The sequence below is a fragment of the Sphaeramia orbicularis genome, chromosome 8 (assembly GCF_902148855.1).
Source record: "Sphaeramia orbicularis chromosome 8, fSphaOr1.1, whole genome shotgun sequence".
In the NCBI taxonomy this organism is placed as follows: domain Eukaryota; kingdom Metazoa; phylum Chordata; class Actinopteri; order Kurtiformes; family Apogonidae; genus Sphaeramia; species Sphaeramia orbicularis.
In genome coordinates, this window is record NC_043964.1 from 1,787,754 (window position 1) to 1,796,722 (window position 8,969).

The 8,969-nt window shown below is 36.6% G+C and overlaps 1 pseudogene; it reads left to right on the top strand.

The window, feature by feature from the left end:
- Positions 1-2,537, top strand: part of LOC115424455 (xylosyltransferase 1-like) — a 52,521-nt pseudogene extending 49,984 nt beyond the window's left edge.
- The last annotated feature ends 6,432 nt before the right edge of the window (positions 2,538-8,969 follow it).

The window sequence follows — 8,969 nt, forward strand, 5'->3', positions numbered from 1 at the left end:
TTGAAGTAAAGAAATGTGTGTTTTAAAACCCAATATCAGAAAGTACGGAAGAGGATTAAAGCCACTGGAAAAAAATACAATAAACTAAGGTCCAATATGTATTTGTTTTTATTATATGAGAAAAAAAGTCAGAATTCCGAGATTAAAGTCAGAATTCTGAAGAAAAAGTGGAATTCGGAGTTTAAAGTCCAGTGGCCCTAATGTTCCGTAAGAAAGTAAAATGAAAACAATGAAATAAAAACATTTTTAATGCTGCAAATCTGATGTTTTCTCACATCTGAACATATTCTAGTCCTAGTTATTACTCGTGTCATGGAAATAACATGCAAAAAAAACCCAAACCTTTGTGTCTTACAAATACCAGGTGATTTCCACTCAAACCTGTCGGTGCAGATCAGGTTTATGAAGAACAGCAGTGACAGTACTGGTCTGAATGTACCTGTATATTATGGGATGGTGCATTAGTGTCCACTGTGTTGGCTGATCTGGAACTAAACCAACAAATCTATGAATGAACAAGAGAACAGCTGCAGAAGAACTGACCACTGGAGTGACCACTGGAGTGACCAGTGTGCATGAAAGGGTTAAATGAGGTCAGAATGAGGTGAATATAACTGAGATGTTTCTAAACGGAGCAGACTGAGTAACAGTTGTTGACCTCCTTCAGAGAACGTACAAAGGCCTTTTATAGAACTTCCCTCTGATCTTATAGGACGGTTTTAAACCCTGTAACTAGTGGTTGACGCTGTTGTCTTTCTCTGTGTAGAACACAGATCATGGAAGGTAACACACCCAGAATAACCCCCAGATGAAATGACAGCGCTCCGCAGCCTCATGCTACTCATTACATAGGAGGGTTCCAGACTCACTGCTGCTGCCATCGCCAACGAGGCGGCATCTGAGGCCACGCCCCCCTGATGACATCACTAACCACACCCTTCAGTATATAAGTGTGTGTGTGTGTGTTCCCTTAGTTTATCCACAGGAGGTTTTTCCTGATTCTGTCATACGAAATGCTTGATTCACTTTTATGCAGAAACACAGAATAAGGTGGATGTTGTCATACACTGTAAAAAAAAAAAAAAACTCGTTAAAAAAAACGGTAATATGGTCATATCTGATGACCATGAAAAGATGAAGAACTGTATTTTACACCAGTCACTGACATGTGTGGCTAGAATGAGTGGATTGAAAAGTATTAAACATTATAGATGAGAAGATGCTTAAAAAGAAAACAAACGCTATCCACTGTAAAGGACATTCCATAAAAAAAATGTATCTGAAAAAACTGTTGCATCATGCTGTTTCCTATCAAGGTGATTATTTAATGTTAAAAAAAAAAGACGTAACTTTTACTTTCCTGGGTCTCTCAGCTAGGGATGGAACCATATGAAAATTTCATATCACAGTTATTGTGACCAAAATTATCACAGTTCTCATTATTATCGTGGTATTATGGAAATTGGGCTCAAAATGTTCAACAAGTACTGATACACACACTGAAATAATTTAACCAAGTTGTAATTTGAAAAAAAAACAAAAAACAAATACAATAACAGTCCCACTGTCCCTTCTGTGTCAGAAACATTCACATATTAACCCTTAGTGGTCTGAGTCTATTCTGTCTGTTTTTCAGTCCTTTTGATTTGGCCTTTATATACTATAGAAACAAATGTTTACTATACCCATGTTTGGATCTGTTTTTTCAGCACAACTTCATCTATATCATCTGTCTGTTATTTTTTCACTTTAACCTACTATAAAAACACAAAAGGACAAAAAACACAAAAATATAAAATCTGATTTGAAAAATGTATATAATTTATTGCATAACTAACACACAGATGCTTAACGACTCTTTTCACAGACTTTAAAAGTGAATATTGGTTCCAAATTTTAGATATAGAAAATTAAAATTGTAATAAATTCAAACTATACTCAAATATTTGACATAAAAGCAGATCTTTCCATAGGGTTTTTTCCCCTAAAAGTGTGGTAATCAAACACAGTTATCATGAGAATTAGAATTTAAACGGTAATACTAACTCTGTGATTTTACTGCTGTTTATCGTTATAGCGGTAACGGTTCCATCCCTACTGTCAGGTTACAGTTCCATACCAGTCAAACTCTTATGTGTTTCTGTTTCTCCACAGCAAGCGTCCAGACCCACCTTTTTTGCCAGGAAGTTTGAGGCCAGCGTCAGTCAGGACATTATCAGCCAGTTGGACTCCTACCTGTTCGGTGCGTACGCCTCAGGCACCCCGGCCTTCAGGCCTACTGGGAAAACATCTACGAGCAGGAGACGGACGGTCCGGCCTATCAGACGCAGCGCTCAGCCACTACCACGCCTTTGCTCGTATGGGACTGTCCCGCGCCGCCAGCTCGCTCCAGGGACATCCCAAAGACAACAGCTGCAGGTAGACAACCAGACACACCTGGACCTGCAGGAGGCCAGTTCAGGAGGATCACACAGGGTTCCTGAGGCTTCTTTATTTTAACAACCAACACTTTTAAAGTACCAGCTTAGTTTGGAGTTATTTGCAACATTAACCCTTAGATCAGGCCTGTCAAACATGCGTTCCACCAAAGGTTCCAGTCCGACCCCTGGGATGCATTTACAAAGTGTCTAAATTCCACAGTCCAGGCTGTGGAACTCATGTTAGTGTGGGTTCCACATCCAGACCAATCTGATCTACAGTCCAATAATAACAGCAGAAGAACCCACACAGAAGAATGACTGCAGATTTACTACTGGGTTTGAGAAAGTAATATTACATTATGTCTGTAAATAATGACAACTTCAAATTTTTATCTTTGTTTTAGAGCAAAAAATCACATTAAATTATGAAAATATTTACATTTACAAACTATCCTGAAACAATAAAATGTGACCAACCTGAAATGTCTAAAGAAAATTCAGCCCAGTTTTAACATTTTCCTCCCTGTTCCTCAGTGTTTAGTGTCTTTGTAGATCTGATCCAGAATGCACATGGACTAATGAGAAGTGGAGGAATAATTGTTAAAATTGCACTGATTTTTCTTAAGAAATTTCAGTTTTTTCTGGTTATTCACATCTTTTTTGTTTGAATAGTTTATAAAAGTAAGTATTTTCATAATTTAATGGGGTTTTTTGCACTAAAACAAAGACAAAAATTTGGAGTTGTCATTATTTATAAGTTATTCTGTTGTTATTTTACTGGTGCGGCCCACTGCAGATCAAATCAGGCTGAATGTGGGAAAGAAAATGAGTTTGAGAACCCTGCCTTAGATGCATGATTGTCTGGACCCTCCACTCATCCATAAATGGGTCAAAAATGACCCATCTTAAAATCACTGTTTTTTTTTTTTTTTTTGCCACTTCTGTCATTTTGTCATAGACTTAGACAAACTTTATTGATCCAGGACAGAAATTACTTGGTCACAGTAGCTCAGTTGCATACAGAAACACTAGCAAAAAAGCAAAAACAAAAGGAAAGTAAGTGTGTAAAGACAAAAGCAATAATATGAATAGAATACATTAATAAAGCAGGAAAAAAAGATGAGCATATGTACAAATGTACAGGAAATAGAAGTAAATATACACTATATACATACAGGTGTGCAGTCATGTTAAAATAACCATTTGTATTATATTTTGGTCCACAGAAGTATTTCATGTCTGAAATATTTTTTTATTTTTATTTTTAAGCATTTTAACCATTTTAAAATGCTTTTTCTTAAAATTTGAAAATTTTAAAAGCAAAGCATATAGGGGGGGGGGGGGGGGGGGGGCTGGGGGGGGGCTGAAAAGTTCACAGCCTGACTAAGAAGAAGTTACTGCACAGCAGTGAAACTGTGCATACATTAAATTCAACCTTTCCTGACACTAACTGCATGGAAACCCACATTGGATAAATAATTTAGGACTTTGAACAGTAGTACTACAGACATTTCATGAAAATTCTTGCTTTTCACCCCCCCCCCCCTTGAATTCCTCTTCCCAGTTTTGCACAGTTGTTAAACCTGGAGCATCAGCCCCTACAGACACCATGTCAGCAGGAATGTCCTGGGGGGCTAAACCCTTTTTCTGCACACATTTGATAAGACCACAGTGCCACGGATGGTTCACCACATGTCTGTAGTCCTACTGTTCAGAGTCCTACATTATTTATCCACCGTGGGTTTATGTGGAAGGAAACCATGCAGTTAGTGTCAGGAGGTTGAACTGAATGTCTGCACAGTTTCACTGCTGTGGAAGAACTGCTTCTCAGTCAGACTATGAACTTTTCAGCCCCCCCCATATAGTATTGAATATATAGTATTTAACTGCAATAAAACAGTGTCATCATCCATTTAGTGAGTGACTGAGTCCTTTGGTTTTACTGTTGAATGAATGAATGTAGAACGAATCACAGGTTCAGATGAAATTCTGTTGTAAATGAATGCAGCTCATTTTGACCCACCTATGGAAGCTTGGGGTTGTGATACAAAAACTACAATTTTATACAATCTATAAAAGATAAGTTAGACATTTAAATGGCATGATGTCAATAACATGTTTTTTGAGGAATACCTGGAATATGAAAACATCATTACAAAGATATTGCAAGAAAACAGCCTCACCTGCTCTACTTTGACCCACTTATGCATCTAAGGCTCAACACAGTTCCACTCCAGAAAACTGTTAAACTAACTCAAAAAGGATCAGATTGAACCAAACCCTCTAAACCACATGTAGAGCAACACACCAGGATGCAACATGCAATCTACAGGATCAATAAGCTCCTCCCTCAGGCACATACAGCGTTCGGATGCTCTGATCTAATCATCTGGCTGTGTGTCAGTGTCAGCGTAGACTGGGCTTGTGTGTCCGCGCAGTGAGTTAAGGTTGGACTGGCTGGTGAGGAGTCAGTGTGACTTTACCTCCTTCTAGATCATAACTCTGCAGTATCATTCTGAAAACACACAAATTCAGACAGAGGGTCAGATGAGGCTGAACTCAGTCTGAATGTCCAGCTCTGTAGGAGTCATAGGAGTAGTTCAGGGACATCTGTAGAACACACAATCACAGAACGACAAGAGCTTCTGAAAGACTTAGAGTTTTTCTACTGGCTCTAATAATGAGAAAGGAACGCTTAAAAAAAAAAATCTACATTTAAGTGTTGACTATATTTAGACTATTTTGTCCTCTTTTTCTAGTCGTCGTTCTGTCCTTTCCCACAGGGACCTGGAGCCCTGAAGCCTCTTAAATCTACCTGAGTTCCCAGACAAAAAGCAGAATTCTACAGCCGGTGTTACTTTGGCCTTTTCATACTTTATTTTAGATTCAAACTGACAAAGAAAGTAACTCATCCACTTTTATGAGGCAAAGTCACCGCCTCGTGACTCCCCCAGTTGTGGGTGATAAATTGGCTCCAGTTTGACCAGTTGGAAAAGGAATGAGGTGTGGAGAACGTGACCGGACAGGTGGACTGAACACCTGCCTAGAGTTAGTGACGAATTTCAGAAGAGTCGCACAAAGGGAAAGCAGAGTGGAGGTGTTTTCAGCGATAAAATCTACATCCTACACATTTACTGAAATCTACAGAAAATTTATATCCCAGAATTTATCTGAAGTAGTGAAACATCCAGTCCTTATCTGTAGTTTGAACTATTACATCAGAAAATATTAAGACTACAAAATTTCCTAAAAAAAAACTTCCTCAGTTTTGCACAAAAATGCCTTATGCTCTCTTGGCAGTTGATGGAAAAAGGGCTGTTGATATTTTTCTGTTTCCTATGACCAGGTAAGACAGGTTTTATTCATCACATGCACAGTTATTCATAGGACAATACACAGTGAAATGTATTTCCACACCTGCAGCCAATAGTAAAATAGAAATTACACATGTAACACACAAGATAAAAAAAACATATATACATACACTGTAAAAAAAAAAAAAAAATCCTGTTGTTTTTACAGAAAAAAACTGGCAGCCATGGTTTCTAGAACAATACTGTAAAAAAAACACATCCAACTGTAAACATATTTAAGGAGTAACATGTAGATTTAACCGTTTAAACGTGTAGATTTAACACTGGATTTAAATGGTAAATGGACTGCACTTATTCAGTGCATTTTCTCCACCTTCATGTTGTCCAAAGCCACCAGGTCAGTTTAGGTTCAGTGTCTTCCATGGACACTTGGACATATGGACAGTCGGAACCAGGACTGGAACCACCAACCCTTTTGGTTATTGGACGAGCCGCTCTACCAACTCTACCAACCCATTCATTTACACATTTAAAATGGTACATTGTAAATGTTTGCTTTTTTTTATAACTTTTTTAGTAAACAAAAAAAAAATCAAATATGCCGTTATTTCAACATTATGGTCTTTGCAGTTTAAACGGCACCACATTGTTTTTCAATTGACAGTTTTATTTTCTAAAACAATACAAACCCATCATTTCTACATCCAAATCTGCTTTTGTTCACATACTCTTCCTGTAAAAACTACAGCTATATTTGATTTAATCATTAACACAAAAATCTTTTCAAATAAACAACTTTGCATCGTATTGTCACTTATAGTGTTTTTATGTTGCAATTTTAAAACTTTTTGGTGTTAATTCTACAGTCATTTTTTACAGTGTATATAAATGTACATCTATAAAATGTCAGCTTAACTTTCCGGTGTCCAGGTGAGCAGATTACGCACACTTTGCACTTCATGTTATGAAAGGTTGTAGTATTTTTCACAGTTTGTATTAGGTCATAACTCAAAAACTGTTCATTTTTGCATGATTTTTTCAATTCTGACCCAACCACTAAAATAACCACATTGTAAACAAAAAAAATTTATACAGTAGAGCCCTTCTTCAAAGTGAGTAAAAAATGCACATTGGTTAATATGCATTATAATTTTTTGTGCTAAATCAAATGCTAGAAATTGTGTCAATGTTGCTGTTAATCCTTGACATGTGCCAGGCTGCAAAAAAAAAGTAATCCAATTTTTATGTACTATATTGAAATAAAAAAGATAAAGTTTGTAGATTTTTTTAAATTAAAAAAAATATGGTTTGTTTACATTAAGAACAGGGCATTTAAAGGGTTAAAATATGACCCCTCTGAGGGGTTAAAAGCTCTAGCACATACTAACACAGGCTAACACGTTACATTACTGACCAATAAACTTTGAAATCTATATTTTTGGAGCATAAGGACTGTAAATATTGTTCCATAAGTAACACATTTGGTTCATTTGCACCATGTCAACGGCTGCTTTACAAGTTTAGATTCATATTAAATTTCCACAAATGCAGCAGCGCAGCATGACTTCCAGTGTAACAGATAAGACTGAGGTTTCTTTGCAGAAGTCACACGTGTTTTCCAGTTGAAAAGATCAGGTTCATGTGATTTAAAGACTTGGGTTAGATTAGATTTGGGTCTGTCTGAATGAGACGCATGTGAAGATCCTTTCCGTTAAAGGTACATACAGTTTGACTACTTACACTGTTCTAGCCGCTGTCGGAAGAATTTCAACTGGACTGAACATTGGTTTGTCTTTTATTCACCATGTTCACTCAGATTTAAGCAGCAGGTATAAAAACACCAGATGTCACAGTGATCTTCCTCTGAACCATTTGTTCAGGTGATTATTAACTGTACGTCTTATTCCACTCTGTACGGTCCTGATAGGAGACAGAAGCGTTTCAGTCTGAACCTGTTGATTCTGTGTCTTCATCTACACTATATGGACAAAAGTATTGGGACACATTGAATTCAGGTGTTTGTTTTTCTAACAGGGGTCTGGGATAGAAAATAATACTGCAAATGTCATGATATGTTTTATGTTGTGATAAATATCATGGTATTGGTTAGTTTGGTTTAAATTGTTACCTTTGCTTCCAGAATGCCTCAGAGATGGTTTTTACTGAATTTCTCCCAGCATTGATTTTGTTTTGTTTTGTTTTGTTTTTTTTAATCCATAACTATGATTTTAAATGTTCTACCTTTTAGATTTCTAAAATATTTTACATGCTTAATGTTTATGTCTCAAGTCAGTATGAACAGGACACTTCACAGCTGTAGCCATGATGTGTCCCAATATTTATGTCCATATAATTTATAAACATCAATATTTCCTTACGCTTTAATGGGTAATTTTTCTTCCTCAGTGAGATGTGAAGAAGTAGATGGTTAGTTGTGCTAGAAAATGATTATTTTTCAGTCATAGCAGGAAAAAATATTTTAGAAATTTAGAGGCAGAACTTTGAAAATCATCGTCATGGATTAAAAATGAAACTAAACAAGAAAAGCACTCAGAGGACGCAGACCTCCGCCAAGACAGATCTGCCCCCCCACTCGATCACCACCAAAATTTAATCATTTCTTCCTTGTGCCAGTATCAATATTTCCTGAAAATTTCATGAAAATCTGTCCTTAACTTTTTCAGTTCTCTTGCTACAAACAACACACAAAGCAGTGATCACAATAGCTCCAGGTAGAGGAAATCAGTGTTGAGTGAAATTCAGTCCAAACCACCTCTGAGGCATTCTGGAAGCAAAGATAATAATTTAAACCAAACTAACAAATGTAATGATATTTATCCTAATATAAACTATATTCTGACATTAGTCATTTTTTTTGTATCTCAGACCCTGTTAGAAAAGAACACCTGATTCAACGTGTCCACATACTTTTGTCCATATGTTTACCTGTGGGTGCAATAAAACACTGTATAATCATGTGACTGTTAGTTCTGTATTAGGGATGGAACCATATGAAAATGTCATATCACGGTTATTGTGACTAAAATTATCACAGCTATCATTATTATCGTTGTATTATTGAAATTGTGCTCAAAATGTTCAAAAAGTACTAATACACACACTGAAAGAATTTAACCAAGTTGTATTTAAAAAAAAAAAATCAAGTAATAGTCCCACTGTCCCTTCTGTGTCAGAAACATTCACATATTAACCCTTAGTGGTCTGAGTCTATTCT